Source organism: Mesoplodon densirostris, chromosome X, assembly GCF_025265405.1.
Source record: "Mesoplodon densirostris isolate mMesDen1 chromosome X, mMesDen1 primary haplotype, whole genome shotgun sequence".
NCBI lineage: Eukaryota > Metazoa > Chordata > Mammalia > Artiodactyla > Ziphiidae > Mesoplodon > Mesoplodon densirostris.
The window spans coordinates 101,831,781-101,841,646 of record NC_082681.1 but is presented as its reverse complement, the minus strand read 5'-3'; positions in this window follow the sequence as shown (position 1 = coordinate 101,841,646).

Genomic DNA, 9,866 nt, shown 5'->3' with positions numbered 1-9,866 from the left:
ACAAACATAGAAAACAAACTTATGGTTACCAAAAGGAAAAGGGGGGGATAAATTGGGAATTTGGGATTAACAGATACACACTAGTACTGTATATAAAATAGGTAAACTACAAGGACCTACTGTATAGCACAGGAAACTATATTCAATATCTTGTAATAACCTATAATGGAAAAGAATCTGAAAAAGAATATATTATGTATTCTTTGCTGTACACCTGAAACATTGTAAATCAACTATACTTCAACAAAACAAAACAAAAGACTACAATGTCAACTCCTGTCTGAGTTTCCAATCTGTTGGCCTCCCTGTGAATTTTAGACTCAAGACTGCAACATCAATTCTTTTTTTTTTTTTTTTTTTTTCGGTACGCGGGCCTCTCACCGTTGTGGCCTCTCCCGTTGCGGACAGAGCACAGGCTCCGGATGCGCAGGTGCAGCGGCCATGGCTCATGGGCCTAGCCGCTCTGCGGCATGTGGGATCTTCCCGGACCGGGGCAAGAACCCGTGCCCCCTGCATCGGCAGGCGGACTCTCAACCACTGCGCCACCAGGGAAGCCCTGCAACATCAATTCTTGTCTGAGTTTCTAACCTGCTGGCCTGCCCTACAAATTTCAGACTTGCCAGTCCCCACAATCATGTGCTTCAATTCCTTAAAATAAATCTCTTTATAGATTTAGACATAAATTTAAATTTAAATATCTATATCTATCCATTTATCTATCTATCTATATCTCCTGTTGTTTCTATTTCTCTGGGCAACCTACTGATACAATAAGTTTTCCCAAGTCATATAGTTGGGAAGGGGCAAAGCAAGGAGGTGGAGAAAGAAGTTGAGAGCATAAAGCAGTCATTCAATCAACAAATATTTACTGAGTAATGTGACAGATCATGTTTTCCAAAGATGGCCACCACAATATATCCCAACCCCCATGCTCTTCTTATAATGTGATGTTGAAACTTCTCCCATGAAGAGGTGGGCTCTATGTTCTCTTCCATTGAATCTGGGTGGGTGTGTAACTACACAGAAGTGACCCTATTTGATTTCTGAGCCTTTGTCTTAAAAGGTGACACCACTTTTGCCTACCCCTCTTGAGATGTTCACACTTGGAATTTGGCAGCCATGCTGTGAGGCAGCCCAAGCTACCCCATGTAGAGAGAGCCGCTGCCGAGGCCATGTGTAGGTAAGGTGTTCTGGCTGACAGTCCAGCTGGGGGTTCCAGCCAGCATCCAGCATCAACCACCACATAAGTGAGTGTACAAGCCTTCAGACAATTTCAGCACCAGCCTTTGAGTCTTCCCAAGAGAGATCCCAGCCGTTCTAGAGTGGAGACAAGCTGCTCCTGCTATGCATTGTCTGAATTCATGACCCAAAGAAACCTTGAAGGGTTCAAAAAAAAAAAAAGTTTGCTGTTGTTTTAAGTTGCTAAGTTTAAAGGTGATCTGTTACACAGCCATAGGTAACTGGACCAGGCCCTGTTGGAGGCCCAAGGGATACACTGGTGAGTAAGATGGATCTGCTCCAATGGAGCTTTGTGTTAGGCAGCTCGGGCTGCTATAACAAAATACCACGGACTGGAAGCTTAAACAACAGATATTTAGTTCTCACAGTTCTGGAGCCTGAGAAGTCCAAGATCAAGGTTACAGCCAATTCAGTTCCTGGTGAGGACTCTCTTCCTAGCTTGCAGATGGCTGTCTTCTTGCTGTGTCTTCACATGGCAAAGACAAAGAGAGAGATCCCTCTGGTGTCCCTTATTATAAGGGTACTAATCCCATCATGAGGTCCCACTTTCATGACCTAATCACCTCCCAAAGGCCCCACCTCCAAATACAATCACATTGGTTGTAACGGCTTCAACATGTGAATTTTGGGGGGACACAAACATTCAGTCCACAGCAAGTTTACATGCCAAATGAGGGAGACAGTCCATAATCACATAAACAAACAGGTAAATAACCTATCAACGCCACTGAGAAAATAAAACAGGGCCATGTGTTCTGGAGGTAATGCTCAAGCTAGAGTGGTCAAAGAAGGCTTCTCGGAGGCGGTGCCATGTGGGTTGAGATGTGAATGATGGGGAGAGGCAGATGAGCAAAGAAGAGGGGAAAGGCATTCCCAAGTGAAGGGACAGCAAGTTCAAGGCTCAAACCAAGGCCAAACTTGAATGGGGGCTCTTTGAAGGATGTCAGCAGCTGGGAGGTGGCAGAGGGCAAGGGGTCCGGTAGTGGTAGGTCCCACTGCCTGAGGCAGGGATAGTAGGCTTCATTGGTTGAGAATGAAGTGCCAGGACTCTTCCATGTGTCCCCTCACAGCCAACCTGTGGGTGGGCGGGTTGTGAGGTGTGCGGGGGCGGTGAGGAGAGGGGAGTACAGGGCAGATCCAGTACTCCAGGAAAGTGGATCCTGGGAGGGATCAGCGCAAGCGGCATCAGAGTTGGTCCAGCCCTGCCCAAAGCCTGCCCTGTGCCGGCTGACCTGCACTCTGGGGTGGGAGTGGGATGCTTGCGAATATCAATGGACTCTTTCTCCTTTCAGTAAGCTCAGCAGAACCCCGGCCTTTGTCTGGGGCCCCTGCTCCCCGGGGAGATCTCATAAAGGGCCTCAAGCAGCAGGCCAGAGCTAAGGATGGGGCAGTCCGGGCTGTCCTCACAATGGCAGGGTGAGGAGGTTAAAGCCTGGTGTCAGCTGCTCAGAATCTTGTCCCCAGGGCTTTTCCTGCTTTTGTCGTTTCTGGTCATAGGCCTGATATTTGATGGGGACCTCTCTGCAGTTAACTACAGAACTCGGGTAGGGGGCAGCAAGGCTGGCCTTGGCCAAGGTTGCAATGGACTGGTGAGCTGCACTGGGGGTGGGACACAGGGGAGGGATCTGAAGCCCCCGACTGCACAGTCTCTGGGCTTTCAGACTCCCAGCTCCATGGGCTGCATGGGATTCATAAATTTGTATCTTGCATCCCCAATATCTTAGGCAGGGAACCCACAACTGCCTCATGTTGTGGACGATTCTTGCTCAGCAAGTGTGGTGGGGTTTGGGGGGAAGGAGCTTGCCATGGGAAGACACTGCTGGGGGACTGAGGTGGCTTCACACCTGGACTCTCCAGGAATGGTGAGTGAATGCGCTAAAACTGCACATCCCTGTCAGTGGGAGAAGGATAGATAACCCGTGGTCTAGTCGCACAATGGAATACTACTCAGCAATATAAAAGAAGACATAAAGCAATATAAAATAATGTATATAAAATATATAAAACTAATATATATTATATCATATATATGTTATATATTATAAAATATATAAATAATATGCTTTATTCTTTATAAATTAAAATATAAATATATATTTATTTCTATATTTATATTCTATACAGTATAAATATATAATATATTATATACAATATAAATATATTTCTATATTTTATATTAAATATATAAATTTTAATATTTATATATCATATATAAAATTATATATATATGATTATATAATCATCATATCTTTTTATATATTCTTTATATACAAAAGAATATACAAAGACTTCAATAACACGAGTGAATCTTACAGACATCATTCTGCGTGAAAGAAGCCAGAGTGAAATGCTGTGGGATTCCATTTATAATAAGTTCACAGGCAGGCAAAACCGATCTATAATCAGAATAGCTAGAAGTCAGAATAGTGGTTCCTTATGGGGGCATTGATGGGGCGGGGCATGAGGGAACCTTCTGGGGCAGGTGCTGGAATTGTTCTAAATCTTGATCTAGGCAATGGTTATGTATGTCTCTACATACATATAAATTCATTGAGCCGATCATTTAGGATCTGTGCACTCTACCATATACATGTTACACTTCAAGAAAAATAGAAAATGAAAGTTAGAAATGACCTGCCCAGTGGGAGCTCTGCTACCCACCCCCTCCCACACACACACCCTGCTGCTCAAGTGAGAGGAAAGTGCTGAGTGTTAATTAGCCCAGGGGCTATTGTAGGGACGATTCAGGGAGCCAGGTTCCAGCTGTACTGAGGATTTCAAGCCTCATTCTCCAAAGGAGCCTTTGGCTGGCACCTGGTCCCTCAATTCAGTTCTGTTCCTGTCCACAGCACTTGGGCTGCAGCGGTTGGCGTGGGGAGGCTGCCCTTGAGCACAGCAGCCAGAAAGCCCTCGGACCAATTACTAAGCCTCCTCTCAGTACGTCAACCCACATAGGCAGGGGCCAGGGGCCTAGGCTGTCTTCATGGCGCCACCTTTGCTGGTGTTTTCTCCATCACTTCCTCCCTGCAGCAGAAAGCTGGCTGTGGCTACATGACCACAGCCTTCCCCTAGGAGCTCCTCACTTTGCTAGTTTGGCTTCCTGAATACCAGTACCTATACTTTGCTGTTTTGATTGAATATCTGGAGTTTCTCCGGCCTGTCCGTCCCATCTTGAATTACCTTCCCTTCCATATAACCTGCCCACCACAGACACAAGTCCACAAACAAATGCCTCTCCAGAAGGGACTCTAGACTGACCTGTTCCTGAGTAGTTTGGCGGAGGTCCTGAGCGCTGCTTTGCATCTTGAAGCCAACAGGAAGTGAAGTACTGAAAACTGAAGGCATGGGTGAATGACTCACTCGGCAAATGACCCTTCCACTGGCCCTGCAAGCTAGGGCTGGACTAGGAAGCAGGGAACTTTGTCTAACCCACCTGACATTTGCAAGGGCCACGGATACCAGCGCTCGAGCATCCTTGAGAGGGATGATGGAGATAGGTGGTCCTCCTCAAATGTCTCCTCAAAACTGACCATCTCACCCCTGTAAACTCACCAGTGTGGGATTCCGTGCAAATCTAGAAGTATTTATCCTGAGGAGATACCTAAGAAATACAAGACACAGTTCCTATTGCTGGAGCACCTCAACATTTATTGAATGAGAAAAATGGATAGATGACTTCCAATGAGCCATGGAATGACTGAGCACACTCACGTACCTCCACTGTCTCTCCCAAAGCCCCCGCTAAAATGACAGTGATGGGATTTTTAAAGAAGGATCTAAATCCATAAGGACAAAAAAATGAGAGAAGAAAATTACAGCCCTTGAAAGATGTCATCACATTTGGGAAGCCAGAAGGCAAATGGATGAAAGGTAATTGACTCAGCAGACCAGAGAATGCTGGAAGCCAATGAAATGGCCTGTGGTGGGTAGAAGCTTCAGGAAGCAAGCTGATTCGGGCAGCAGAACCCGAGAAAGTCTGAGGAAATGGAGGTGTCAGGTACTGCAGAAGGTACAGATAGGCTGAAAACAGGGCTGTTTGCACGTCTGTTGAAGAAGCAGTGATGTCTCACTGCTAGGTCACCTCATGCCCATCCCCAACTCCACGAGAGCCTGGGGTTCCCTCTTTGGAGAGACTGAACAGGAAGGACTCTAGACTCAGGACACCATGTTCAGTTGACTGCAAGGGTGCTATACTGAAAGCAGGAGGTGCTGTACTGGAAACAGAGTTAATAAATGATTATTGTCATCTTAAGCCACTAGGTTTTGGGGTGATTTGTTACGCAGTAGTAGATAACTAATAAGGAAAATAAACGATGAATCTGCAAAGTAAACAATGAATCTGGGATTTAGAAATCTGGAGATCCTAAATATTGGAGAGGGGCGAAATGAATTCTCACTTGGATGCTGAGGGGAGATCCCAGGGGTGTCGCTGAGCAGCAGAGGTAGAGTGGAAGCCAAGCCAACCATAGTAGGAGCATGCAGGATCCTGGGACAGGGTCTCAAAGAAAAAACACCAAGAAGCTGAGGAGTTTATTTGAATGTATCCAGAAGCTAAACAAACAAAAAGGGGATAAGAGATAAATATCAACTCTAAAGAAAACAAAAGTTTGTACAGTGAAGGACATGTATTCCAACCATACTACATGACATGGCAGGGGGTACATTTCCATACTTACAAACACTGAATATTGATTTAACAACAATAAGTGATATAATGTTATTAGGATAATAGGGGCAAGAGACAGTGTAGGGGTGAGGAGAGGGGAGTTAAATTTGATTTTCAAGTAAAACACCAATGGTGGATTTGTTTTCTAGGGCTGCCAATAAAGTACCACAAATTGAGTGGCTTAAACAACAGAAATGTATCGTCTCACGGTTCTGGAGGCTAGAAGTCCGAGACCAAGGTGTCGGCAGGGCTATGCTCCCTCTGAAGGCTCTAGGGAAGGATCTGTTTAAGGTCTCTCTCAGCTTCCGATAGTTCCTTGGCTTGTGGCAGCATAACTCCAATCTTCACACAGTGTTCTCCTTATGTGCATGTCTGTGTCCAAACTTCCCCTCTTTAGAAGGACGCCAGTCATATTGGATTAGGGTCCACCCTAATGACCTCATCTTAACTTGATCATCTGCAAAGACCCTATTTCCAAATAAGGTCACATTCACAGGTACTGGGGGTTAGTACTTCAGCATCTTTTGGAGGGGACACAATCCAACCCATAAGAGATGGTAATGTCTAAGGTTAACGTATCAAGAAATAACGGTATAAGCATGATATTTAGAAATAGGAAGGTAAATATGAGGACAGATTAGAGAGTGGAAAGTGGTTCCTTGTGGGTGGCAGAAATTGAGGTCGAGCCAATGAGGGCTGCTGCTTTTTCTTTATAAGCCTGAAAGGACTGCCTGACTATTGAAAACATGCACATTTCTCACCCACCTCAATTATCACACTCAGCACGTGTCATTACAATATGATTACTCATCTGTGGTCCACACAGGACCATAAATTCCTGCAGGCTGATAACAATCATAGCCAACATTTATAGAATGCTTACTGTGTGCCACCCCCCCGCAATATTCTAAGCAGCTCACAGCAGCCTTGTGAAGAGGTACTGTTATTACCCACCATTCAGATGGCAGAACTGAGGCACAGAGAAGTTAAGTAATTTATCTAAGGTCACACAGTTAACTTGAAGAGCCTGGATTAGAAAGGCAACACTACTTCTATTTCGGATTCCTTTTGGCATTCCCTGTATTGCTGAGTATGGAGTCACACCACAGTAGGTACGCGATATCTGTTAGAGGTAGGAAGAAGGGGGTGAAGAGGCCTCTTTGTCTACTTTCCTTTGATGAGTGTGTGGTTGTCCTCTCTCCCAGGCCAGCCAAGTCTCATTACGTCAGTACTCCATGCTCTCCTCTTAGGGAAGGTGTCTGCCCTCATGCCCTCCCATCTGGGTCGCCATATTCTTTTTCATCTAGTCCATCCCACTCCATGACTGCAGCTGATTGGGCTAGAAAGGGCCCCTGACCCCAGACCAGCCAATCAGAGGCTGCTCTGGGAGCCAGAGTGTGGCGTGCTCTGGTGAGGAGACAACTTGGTCAGTCCAGTTCTTCCTCCTGGGAAATGTTTCACTTAGCTGCACAGAGAATCCAAGCCACTCAGCCATGGACAGAAGGCAGCATCAATCTGTTCAGGACTGGTTAAGTTGTGAGAAGCAGAGAATGACTGATGGAGGGAGAACAGAGAGAAGCAGGACCGAGTCACAACCCCAGGAGAGCCGTAGAGAAGATGCCTAGGGCTCCCTCAGTGCCCTCAGGCTGTCCAATTTTTGACCTCATGTTGCCTCACAAGCACCACCCTTTTTTTGAGATGCTTGAGTCTCCTCCAATCTTGTAAACAACCCCCATTGTCTGTGATGGCCTGTGTCTTACATCTGGGCATTTCTCCCCCCCAGATGTTTTCCTCAACATATCTTCCTCTATTTCACTCTTCTTACCTTTGTATTGCCCTCCCTCCCCCTCTAGTGCTCTGGCTAACCAGACATTACGTTTTTACTGTGCATTGTTTATCATAAAGTCATGGACTGTCAGCCCTGTGAGGTACCTTTTAGATTAGTGCTATCCAGTAGAACTTTCTACGATGATGGAAGTGTTCCATATCTGTGCTGTCCAAGACAGCAGCCACCAGACACATGTTGCTATTAAGCACTTGAAATGTGGCCGGTGTGACTGAGGAGCTAAATTTTTTAATCTATTTAATTTTAATCAGTTTAAATTTAAATAGCCCCACGTGACTAATGGTTACTGAGTTGGACAGTACAGCCATTCCATCTTCTGATCCATCACCTCTTTTTACAGATGAGTCTCTTCTTGTGAGTGTAAGAGCGGTATTCCAGTGGCTGCCTCCTCAAGTCACCCCCCAGCTATAGGACACAGCAGCACAGGACTGGGGTGATGGGCCCCTGCTGAAAGTCAAGCGGTTGCATCCTCAGAACAGCAGGCCCAGGTAGACCCTCTGAGGCTCTCCATGCAAGGGCCTGTGTGTAGCGGGGGTTGAGAGACAAGTCAGGTAACTGGGCTGAAGCAGGACATCGTAACCTCAAGTTTAGGGCCACCTCTTTGATTTGGGGGACTTCCTCAGAGGTGGTCGATGTGTTAGCCCCTGGGACAGAAATGAGCTAGGTGATTTCCAAAACGGCTTTAGCTGGACTACATGGCCCAGATGTGGCCACGTGACTTTGCTCTGGCCAATGGCAGGTGAGTGAAAAAGATGGACGCCACATCCAGATCTGGCCCATAGAAATCGCCCGTGTGCTCTTTCCCCTTCCACACTTTGGTACAGATGAGTCCAGCAGAGCTACAAGATGGAAGGAGCCTGGGTCCCTGAATCACTCCTGGAGAGGAGAGCCTCCTTTCCTTCAGGAATACCCATTTTGGACTTTATTTCAGTGATAATCTTCCGTTGCTGTAAGCCATTGCACCTTGGGGGTTTATCTGTTGCAGCAGCCAGCATTTCCCTGACTATTACACCCCCAGAAAACAGACTTCCTCCTGAACGGGTCCTTATGTTGTGGATGGTGGGGATTGGGGTCTCTTTGGCAGTGCAGTGAGGGTGATGTGGTCTTGTCAGTTGCCATCTGAGATCTCAGACCACAGTGATGCTCGGTGCCTGTGCTGAGCTCGGAACTGACTGAGTCTGGGTGGGGCCTTCCTGATCCTCCCAGCCTACCCGCTGTGTAGCCGTGGGCTGATAGACTCATGCTCCCCTTGCTCTCCTAGGTCTCTGAATGGAGGGTCTCTAACTGATGCCCATAAGGGAATGGAACCCTTCTGGGAGAGCAGAGGCCTACAGAACCACCTCTCTGAGGACCTGACAGCCCTCACCCTCCACGTGGATAATACACGGGCCATGTGAGGCTTCCCTCCTCCAGGGTCCGCAGGCTGGACCAATGGGTCTCAGTGTGAGGGACAGGGAGCCCCTTAGTGCCCAAGAGCTCATGTGACTCATTCTAATGTGAGCAGCAAGGAGAAAGTCAAAGAAATTGGAATCACAATTTAAGTGAGGTCTACGGCGGGTATTTCTTGGCATAGGACGGAGAAGCCTGGCCAAAATTCCCTGCCAAAACTTCCCAGCTCTGAGAGTCACGGATGAAGGGCACAGAGACTTTCTGCCTCGTTAACCAAACTAGGGAATACAAGAGGAGGATCAGGCTTGGGAGGGGAACTGTGGAGACCACTTTGGAGCACACAAAGTTTGAGGGGTCAGTGGGGTGCCCACATAGATGCTTCTAGCAGCCGCATGGGAACGGGGACCTGAGGGGGCCGGATCAAGGAGCAAACTTGTGTCTGGAGACAGGTGATGATGGAAACCACGGTGAGGAAGGGGACTGTCGAGAGAGCCAAATGCAGGGCAGGAGGAGGAGGAAGAGACGTGGGAGAAAGGGGTGTCAGAGGAGCCACGCTGGGAGAGTGCGAGGGAGGAAGGAGTGGACAGCCAGGTGGGGCAGCGAGAGGACAGGAGGGCAAGGGGCCTGGAAAGGCCATTGCATCTGGTGACACGAGCTCATTGGCAGCCTGCGAGAGCAAAAGTTAACCCAGAAGGACACTCACTGGTTGGCAAGGGAAAGCCAGGT